The following is a 9,890-nucleotide window of genomic DNA, read 5'->3' as shown; positions in this document are numbered from 1 at the left end:
GTTGGAAAAACTGTGAAAGAGTAAAGTTAACTTCTGAATACCTACAAACTCCTCTGATGGGTTCGTACGTTAGGCCTGTTATTGCCTTCAGCCAAGGATTTGGGTCATCTGGTATGTGAGATGTACAGCCATTCCTATGGAGAAACTTACACGGTGTCCCAGGTATGCTCCGTGCCCTGGAGTTGCATCTGCATGTCTGTAAATGGCGATTTGGAAACGTGTTTTGTGATCTTAATCCAGCTAAAACATTCTCCAATTAGTGTGAGCCAGGTAAACTTAACGTACTGACCCGTTAGAAAGCTATTCATGTACCTCCCTCTGAATTATAAAATCTTGATCAATCTGATAATTTAGAGAAAGAATGCTGTATATAAAGCCTTTCCTTAGTGTGATTTTTTTTTTTCCCCTTTAAATAAGCTGTTAAAGACCAGATTCACAAAGGAGAATGGATGTGGCAAGGCACCTTTTTAACAACAAAAAAAAATTATAGGGAGGAAGGGGAAGCAAAAGCAATGAGGTTCCATGTACTGGTTGCAGAGTAGCTACCGTGGCCTTTGGTCTAATATTCTGGGAAGCAGTAGGTTGTGTTCTGAGCAACTTTAAACAAGTATGTGCTTTGTGCGCTGTAAAGATTGGATAACTTCCAGGGAAAATAGTCTGCTTCCCCGAATATGTTACAATACTGCTTAGGGATGTGAATTTTGAATTAAAAAAACTTTTCCCTCCACAATAACTTGCTCTTCTATGCATTACTCCTACAACCAGGGCTAGAAAGATAAGTAGTTGCTGCTATCTGTAGTGAGAAGAAATAAGCCTGTCTGTATAGGCTCTGGTTTAAGTTTGGTGTTAAAAGGCAGGTGAAATACCCCCTGCTAGCCTACGCTCTTACTGGGTAGAATTTGAGGAGAATCAGCTTCAGATTGTCCTTCTCAGACCATTTTGTTCAGATTTCTTTTCAAAACTCTCGTAAGGAAATTAGGTACAGAACAGAAACTACTCTCCTGAGTTAAAACACCTTTAGCATCTGCAAACTGTTTCATTATATCATTGCATCTTATCTCTTTCTTCAGTGAACTTGACTGCAAGAAAGTAGTTTATTCTTACTATTAAATGTGCAGGTACCCGTCTCACTGTTCATCATTCCAAATGTATATTGGATTGATAATCCTGGCCTTTCGTGGAGTTGACGATGCAATTCATAAAGACGGGGCATATTTTCACAACTAACTTCAGACTACCTGAAAGTGATTTCTTCAAATGTAGGTATGAGAATAAAATTAGTGTTACAAGCTCTTTCTCTGGTATGGAAATGATCCTATGATAAAGGTTACAGCTGTGGTCTGAAGTGTGCTGCTACCTATGACTGCTTTGCTTTTCATTTTGGCGCTGATCTATGACGTTCTGGTGAAATTACTGGTTCTCTCTGGGTCGCCGAAGAGATGCCAAATACTAAAATAATTACTGTTGCTGTCAAAACTGTACTGAAGTCTGGTACTAGGATAGGTACTCACTGGGTGATCATAGCAGTCATTTGATTTGTGTTCACACAAATTGGTGGCCAATTTGGTAACAGTGTTTTTTTTCCTAACAGTGTCGTTAGTTTCTCAAAAGGAACTTCTCAAGCTCCAATCTAACGTACCCAGCAAGCCAGATCAATTTGAAAGGAGATAGGGAATGCTTATTTTCAAAGAAGCATCATTCAATTTCAATATAAAAAGCAATTAACTTTCTTACCCCTCTCTGGTAGATGAGGTCCACAAAACTGCATCTGTCTCTTGATCACTGGGAGATTCTCAAATACTACAACTGGAGGCAATAGCCCTAAAAAGAAGAGGAGACCGCAGCAGGCAACGAGTTTGCGATTTGTACTGTAGCGCTGAAGAAGGGCCTTCAGTAAATGTAGGGGAAAGCTATTAATTTCACAAATAGTGTGAAGGAGAGTGGAGAATGAAGCTCGGGATTACCAACAAATATTCAGGAGGTGACTGTGTCTGCTAAGGAGTCTCTCTAGTGTACGAATGGAAGCGCTGATGGGCTGGTCAACCTGTAACCCGCAATTTTGCTGGCTTTTGTAACTTCCGTACAAGTCCCATCACAAAGCCCCTCTCCAGCACTTAAGTTTTTGGATTAAAATTATTTCATGATATTAGGGTTTTGTGGGGATTTTTTTTTTTAGCAAAGCTTAGAAGTTAAGCCTTCTATATCCTAATGGCACTTTTAAAAAGATGCCTTGGTTGTCTTTTTTTAGTATTTGTGGGGAGGCTTGTAATACTATGTACAGAACAATAACCTGATAAGGCTGTTTTTTGCACATGCATAAAACCTGCTACACATCACAAAGTATTTTGTGCATGCTTCTGCCAGAAATCAGGTGAGCGGTGCTCCCCTCCTCCTCCTCCTGTGCTCCCGGGCGAGCCCAAGCTGTGCTTCGTGTTACGGCGGGAGCGAGGAAGAGTGGGCCCGGCCTGGGAGCAGGGTTATGGCAGCGCTCTGCTCCAGGAGGCCTGCGGGGCACGCTTGGATTGTTTGCAAAGCGACAGTTTGACCTAGAAACAAGAGCCAAAGTTACAGAGGCGGCCATAAAAACATGAAGCACCAGCTCCGGCTTCTGTAAAACCGCAAATGTGTTGCACCAGATCAGGCTCTGGCCAAGCCAGGTTGTAGTCGATGCCCAAATGAGGCCCAGGCTCTTGCAGGCCTTATTTTGCTTCTCGGTAGGTTTCAGCGTGTCTTAGCGAGCTCTGCCTCCTCTTGCGAGGTTCTGACTTGGCCCTGGGGGGCGTCCCCTCGGTTAGCAGCGCCCTGAGGAATGACTGCAAGGTGTGCCCCCCGCCCCAGTGTAAAACAGACCCCAGCGTGTTACAGGGGGGCTTCTCGCTGATACCCGTTTCTGAAGAGGAGAGCAGGCAGAGTTCGTTAGCCAAATGCTTTCATGGGAGTGCCAAAAAGTGACTCAATCTGTGAGTAACAGAGGGTTGTGGCGTTCTCAGCCGAAGGCTCAACCTCCGTTTCTGCCCTGTCTACTGAAAATAGTCCCCCTGGCTAATGCCAAGGGGCGCAACAGACTGGCAATACCTAGGAAAGCGTTTGCTTTACTGCAGGCTGCATTAAATAAGCAAGAGAGGACAGCAGAGGAAGAGGGACAGCAGTTTGCAATGGGCTCTGCTAAACACAGGCCTTGCTGAAGGCCTCTGGCTGTTCCTGAGGCGACTCCTCTTTCACAAAGGTGGTCTTCTGTTTAGGTCTGGTTTTCTCTGAATCAGGCTGTTTCTCCAAGCTGTGGGTTGCAGTAATTGAAAACCAGCGCTTTAGCGGGAGGCTGGTGTCTGCTGCTGGCCAGCTGGCAACGTGGGAGACGGCTCGGGTGCCACCTCCGTCCCAGTGCCGCTTCAGGCTCTGACTCTTATAGCAGGGACAGGCTGGTGTGATGGCGTAACTGGTTTATATGCCAGAATTAGCATATTTTATTCCAGTAATAGTTGCCTACAAGTTACACCAGTAGCGAAATCCATAGTCAGGCTCCTCCTCAGGCATCCTCTCTACTATGTCTAAATGTGGCTGAGTTAAATTCAGACCAGCGCTAACTGGCATGGTCGATGGATGCTTCACAGCTTCTGTCGTTTCCCTTTGGCTTTTCAGCGAGGATGTAGGCTCTACCATCTGGTGGCCGTTGATTTGCCCCCGATTTTCCACATACTATTTATACGCTAAACCCCCCTCCACTTTTCCTACTGCGTGGGGAAGCTGGCAAGGAAAGCGAGCCCAAAAGGAAGTCACAGGATCTTCCCTACGAGCACAGGGTGTGGTGAGCACGTTATCCGTGAGAAGACAGTAGCCTGAGCTTACCTTTGGCTACCTGGTGTGTATAGTCACAGACTAAATGTATATATATTTCTCAATATCATTCTTTGTTTCAGCTCTTAAAAGGGAGCTCTTGTCCTCCATCTCCAGATGTGTAAGATGGGGGAATTTAAATGCAGTTGGATCCTGGGGCAGTAGGTGGTTGGGATGCAGATCCCTGGTATCCCAAACTCCAAACTAACCGTGGAAGAACTGTGAGAATTCATCCTGAGACAGGTAAGAAAATGCTGGCTGAGGAAGGAGGCTTTCATACCTCCCTTGGTAAGAAATGAGGGTGATTAATGAGAGCGTGCTGACAGGCAAATAAACTCATCAGGGTTTCTGAGGGCATTTATCAGAAGGAGAATAAAGGTAGTTCAGGTTCCTTAATCAAATGTGTTGACTTTGTTAAACATTTAATTGTAATGTTGAGTGAAATGTGCTGTTCTTGAAAAGCTTTCTCATTTTTAGATCGCTAAGAGGAATTTAGTTTTGTTGAAGGATTTCTGTACTTTCATGTTCCTAAGTGCAGGGGAGAAAGGGCTGAGGTTGAGTTGGATTCGCATCCATGTTTTCTTGATTCCTTTTCCTCCTTTTTTCCCCTCAACCACAGAAGCCTTAAAAAGCTTGTGCTGCATTATCCGCCTTCTAGTCATCACCCTTGTAATACTGCCTTGCCAGATCTCTGCTAGGCATGAACTAACTTGCCAGCTAGCTACAAACACAGGCAGGGTAACCGAGGGCTAACACCCTATGTAGACAGAGAAACCAAAGATGTGGTGTGGCTGACAAGACCACCAAGTCTTCCACGATGGATCTGTGGGGAATCTCATGGCAAAAAACCTCAGACTCATGCTCTGTGTTAGGCTGAAGGTCCCTTCTGGCACAAGCCTTATATGCTGCAACATCCTTTTTGCTGCTTTAGTATAGGCCAGAGGAGAAGGATTTTTGGACGGCCGTTTCTTCTGCCAGAAGTGATTAATGGAAAGCAGCCAGTCCGCAGCTCGGAGTAACAGCTGGAGTGCCAGGATCCTGCCAGAAGTATGCTTGCGCATTAGGAGTACTAAGTACTGGCTTTTGTCACATGAACACCCATGTTGTGGTTTAACCCCAGCCGCTCGCTCGCTCCCCACTCAGGGGGGTGGGAGGAGAAGCAGAAGAGCAGAAGTGAGAAAACTCGTGGGTTGAGATAAGAACAGTTTAATAATTGAAACAAAACAGTGATGATAATAATAAAAGAATATACAAAGCAAGCGATGCAGGGAGCAGAGGCCCCCCGTCCAGCTTTCCCCTGGTTTATGTACTGAGCATGACACGGCATGTTATGGGATATCATCCCTTTGGGCAGCTGGGGCTGGCTTCCCAGCTGTGCCCCCACCCAGCTTCTTGTCGGCAGAGCACGGGAAGCTGAAGAGTCCTTGACTCAGAGTAAGCACTACTTAATGCACTGATGTTTTAGTTTTTGCTGTCTTCATTATTCTCATACTAAATCCAAAACACCAGCTAATAGGAAGAAAATTAATTCTATCGCAGTCAAAACCAGGACAATCTGTATCCTGCTCGGAGGATTTCAAAGTATATTTGAAATTCATCTTCCTGGAAAATGAAAGCACAGAAGTAGTCCTCGGCATGCCAAAGATTGCAATGGGCTTAATCAGACAAACCTATTATACTCCATCTGGCTTCTCAGAGAGCTTATTTAAAACAGCTAAAGTATCTTCAAATCATAGTCTCCTATATATAAATTCTCCTAGCAGTAAGAAATCAGAACTGCAGTCAAAGAAAATAAGCACCCTGTGAGTAAAACTGTGTCTGCAATGAACAGCTGAGCAAAACTACAAAAAAAAAAAACAAACCAACAAACCCAACATGTGCACAATTGTTCTTGGTCCCCCACATCTAACACGCTATGTACGCCAGCTCACAAAAACCTTCAGAGCTGCTGGCAGTGCCAGTCGTAGAAGCATGGAGACGGCGAGGCTGTACGTGCTTGGCGTGTTGCACACCGCAGAGGAAAGGGCAGGGAGACGCATCAGAAAACATCCCGCGCGTCACTTGGCACTAACTGCAGCCTGTGTCGGGGGAGAGCTGGCGAGTGCATTGGAAATGGTGCTGGAAGCGTGAAAGCCTGGAGACAGAATGAGGCCTTCGTGGGAAGGACCTCAGCTCGGCTGAGATCCCCCAGGACGGGGTGAAGTTGTACGCAAGGTGAGCCATGCCGTGTTTGGCACTTAGCGCAGGTAACCTTGCGCTGAACAAACGTTAACGGCCATCTAATATCACGAAGTTCAGAAGTCCATTGTACCACTGAGTCAGTCATCCCGGACGGCGTAGGTGGGTCTTCAGTCTGAAACTGCAGGTTTATTAGTGCAAGAGTTGTCTTTATTTCAGAATTTTTGTTTTAGGTTTTGCTACTGCTTTTTCCAAGCCTGAGATGCTATCAGAAAGCTTGGATTTCACAGGGTTTCGTTTTCAAGGGTACATTATTCTGCCCTTCCTGGCTTAAAAGAGTTTGGAAAAAAGTAACCCTGGGTGATGGTGTGTTACCAGGCTGAGGCATGTTAGGCAGCTGCTTGACGGACCGATCTCCTGTGGCTAAACAGAGGAGATCTCCATATGCAAGCATCTTCCGTTCTTTGTCATCCTGTAACTTCTTTTTTAGTGTAGCGTATAGTAAATCTTACGTGATTGCCTCCTGATCTCATTTCAGCTTTCGCCTATGAATATCTAATTTTGGTGGATGAACCTAACTTACCGAAGGAGGACTTTTAGGTACCTTCTGATTTAATAGTACTGGAAGCGCAGGATTACAAACCCGTGACACTACCTGCATAGCTAGAGCTCTATTGCTGCTGTTAGTTGCAAACTTGGTACAGCGTAATCTTTTTTTTTTTAATCTCTGAAGGAATGAATGTATCCTATTTGTAGCCATATATTTAGGTTATTCTAATTAGTAGCTTTCGATTTCATTCACAAAAAACTTTAAATTTTACCCCTGTTACAGGGTAAATAGAGACTGTCCTAATACAGAGAGCACCACAGTTCAAGCCTGACTCAGAACTATGATTATTCTGGCTTGGTTCAATCTCCAAGGCTGCCTTCAAGAAGAAAGGAAGTGTTGAAGTAAAAAAAAAAGAGGTTTGTTTATTTTTTTTAATCCGTTCCACAGGGCTACCCGGGGTGGGTAACTTAAAGCAGTTTGGCACATGGGACAGGAAACTGCAGACACATGAGAAGCCGGGTTTAGTGCAAACACATAACAGAAAGGAAAGCTTCTGGTTTTGTAAACTTCTGAAGTGCACTACGTCCGATATCTAGTACCTGAAGCATCAAAAGCATTTCTGCTTCTCAGTTTCATGGTTCCTGTCAGGCCATGGTATGTGGAGTCGCCCGAGGAGAGCCCTGGACGTAGCAGAGGATTGTGATACTCCAACCTCAGTGTCACTTAGGCAGCATTACTGAGCTGTTGATGCTCACCTTGATAATACATTTGTAGACAACCTATAGTATAAAACAATCTGGTTTAAAATACATTCCAATAATGTTCTAGAGTGTGGGAAGTTATTTCATGAAAAATATTCAAATTGTTTCAAGGCAAATTTTTTTTACTGCATGCATAAAACTAAAATATGTAGCATGTTCCTAAGTTTTAATCAAAATGCAGCTGGAAATGTGGAGTATAAATGTGTATTAAAATATATTTAATTGAATTGTAGTTCTATGTTATATTCTGTTTCTTAGGGTTATATTTTCTGCTTGAATCACATGAGTTATGTGGAAGCTTGGAGTCTTTCCTCCTGGGTCTGAAACATCCTTCTAGAAAACTGATCTCTACATGACAAAACCGGAGCAGAGGCTCACTTCTCTCTCTGAAAGGACTCTTTCCTGGTGATCACTCCTGCTGATCAATGAACCCTGTGCTACTTCTCCATGTATGTCCTAGCTACCTCTTCGTGTGTATGACTTCAATCCGGTGCTGGGCTGATTGAACTCTTGGCCTGTGTCCTGCCGTGAACACCCATCCGGTGACAGAGGTCTCTTTGGTTGCCAGTCATCAGTGACATTATTTTTAAGAAATGCATATTTTGTGGGTCATTACTCGCAGGTCTGTCTTCTAACGATTCGTCTTCGGTTCCGGTTGTAACTGACACTGATGAAGCGAGTGACACTGCATTTTTCCACAACCTGCACCTGCAAGCCCATCTGCAAACCCACACCATCCGTTTTCCCCAATAGGCTTTTCAAGTCTCCACATCACAATGGATCTGAAAGCCAAACATTTTTAGCAAAGATTGCTCGTACTTTGTTTTATGTCACATGCGCTGTATCTGGCTAATGCCAGGTAACTTTTTGACACAAAGTTAATGCCCCTTTAGCGTTCTAGGCCACACAGACAATAACGCTGTGGTCATTAGAATAGTTCTGGATATTTTTTTCCTAGGTCAATGCCTACTCTGGGCTAGTTTTGAAAACATACTTATACACAGACACCCTGTCCTGATTTCAGCTGCGATAGAGTTACTTCTCTGCATAGTAGCGCGTATGGGGCTGTGGTTTGGGTTTGTGCTGAAAACAGTGTTGATAATGTGGAGATGTTTCAGTTGTTGCTAAGCAGTGCTTACATTAGTCAAGGACTTTTCCAGCTCCGGGTGCACAAGGGGCTGGGAGGGGACACAGCCGGGACAGTGACCCCAGCTGACCCCAGGGATGTCCCACACCACACGGCGCCATGCTCAGCACATAGAGCTGGGGGAAGGAAGGGGGAAGGGGGACGTTGGGAGGGATGGCATTTGCTGTCCCCAGCCACCGTTAGGTGTGACGGAGCCCTGCTCTCCTGGGGGTGGCTGAGCACCCCCTGCCCGTGGGGAGGGGGAAGGGATTCCTCGGTTTGCTGTGCTCGTGTGCGCGGCTTCTGCTTTACCTGTTAGACTGGCTTTATCTCAGCCCAGGAGCTTTCTCACTTTTACCCTTCCGATTCTCTCCCAGCGGGGGGAGTGAGCGAGCGGCTGTGTGGGGCTTGGCTGCTGCCTGGGGCTAAACCACGAAACACCCGTATAAAAAGTATTTCTTCCTGTTCCTCCATGAAAATACAAATTTGCCCTTCTTTAATCTTACAACGTACTAAGCTTTATGCTCTTTGATTATAGCCACTTATATGATAAAATTGCTTTTTGCTGGGTGCTTGGGCAAAGCCTACATGCAGCATATGCTGAGTAAACGGCCATTTTCACTTTATGCTTGTGAATATTTAACCCAAAGTAGCCATGTGCATATTTAAACCAAAGCATCAGGTGTAAAAGACAGGGTCCTCTATTTTGGTCAAGACTTTTAAGATGTTACCTTTGTTTTAGTTATGTTTTACTATAACGGAATCTGCAGTGAAAATGAGGAGGGACAGTGACAGGATCCACGGATCAGCCTTCATGTGGCATGTGCTTATGAATACCCAGATTACCCACGTTACCTTACCGCCAGAGGAACACCGCCATTCCTCTCCACTTCCAGCTCAGAGAGACGGAGCTCTTCGTGCTGCTGATGGAGCAGTGTGTCTGGATGTCCATCCTCTTCTATGCTTGCCCTCTTGGATGATCGGAACTTTATCTTAACACTTCATTATTCTAGAAATTGCTCAGCATTTGTGTTATAAACGCTGGGCACGCGTTTTTAAAACAAACGTGCCGCAGTGCCAGACAAACGTCTCTCCAAACCATAGTGTAGGAGAGATTTTTTTTTAAATGCCTGAATTGTAAGAATGCGGTGAATGTGTTCTCAGGGTATGGAATGGGTATGCCTGCCCACATCTTCCTTCCAAACAGAAAGAAAAGGGGGCAGCTAAGGAGTTGTTTAGTTTTATTTAGAATGGTGCACGAGTTCTCCCAGTGGTTAGGTTGTACACAGCCAATATTGCCTCTTTAGACTGCGATAGGCCGCATTTATTGTGCCTATCTCGACACTTTGCATGGTGAGGATTTCCGTCCGTGTAGGTTTTTAAGCAATAGCTGTCTTTCTGTTACGTGCACTGTTAGTTTTACAACTCGGTGTGCAAGTTT

This window comes from Phalacrocorax aristotelis, chromosome 14 (assembly GCF_949628215.1).
Source record: "Phalacrocorax aristotelis chromosome 14, bGulAri2.1, whole genome shotgun sequence".
Taxonomy (NCBI): domain Eukaryota; kingdom Metazoa; phylum Chordata; class Aves; order Suliformes; family Phalacrocoracidae; genus Phalacrocorax; species Phalacrocorax aristotelis.
The sequence above is the reverse complement of the archived record's forward strand: the minus strand, read 5'-3'. Positions refer to the sequence as shown.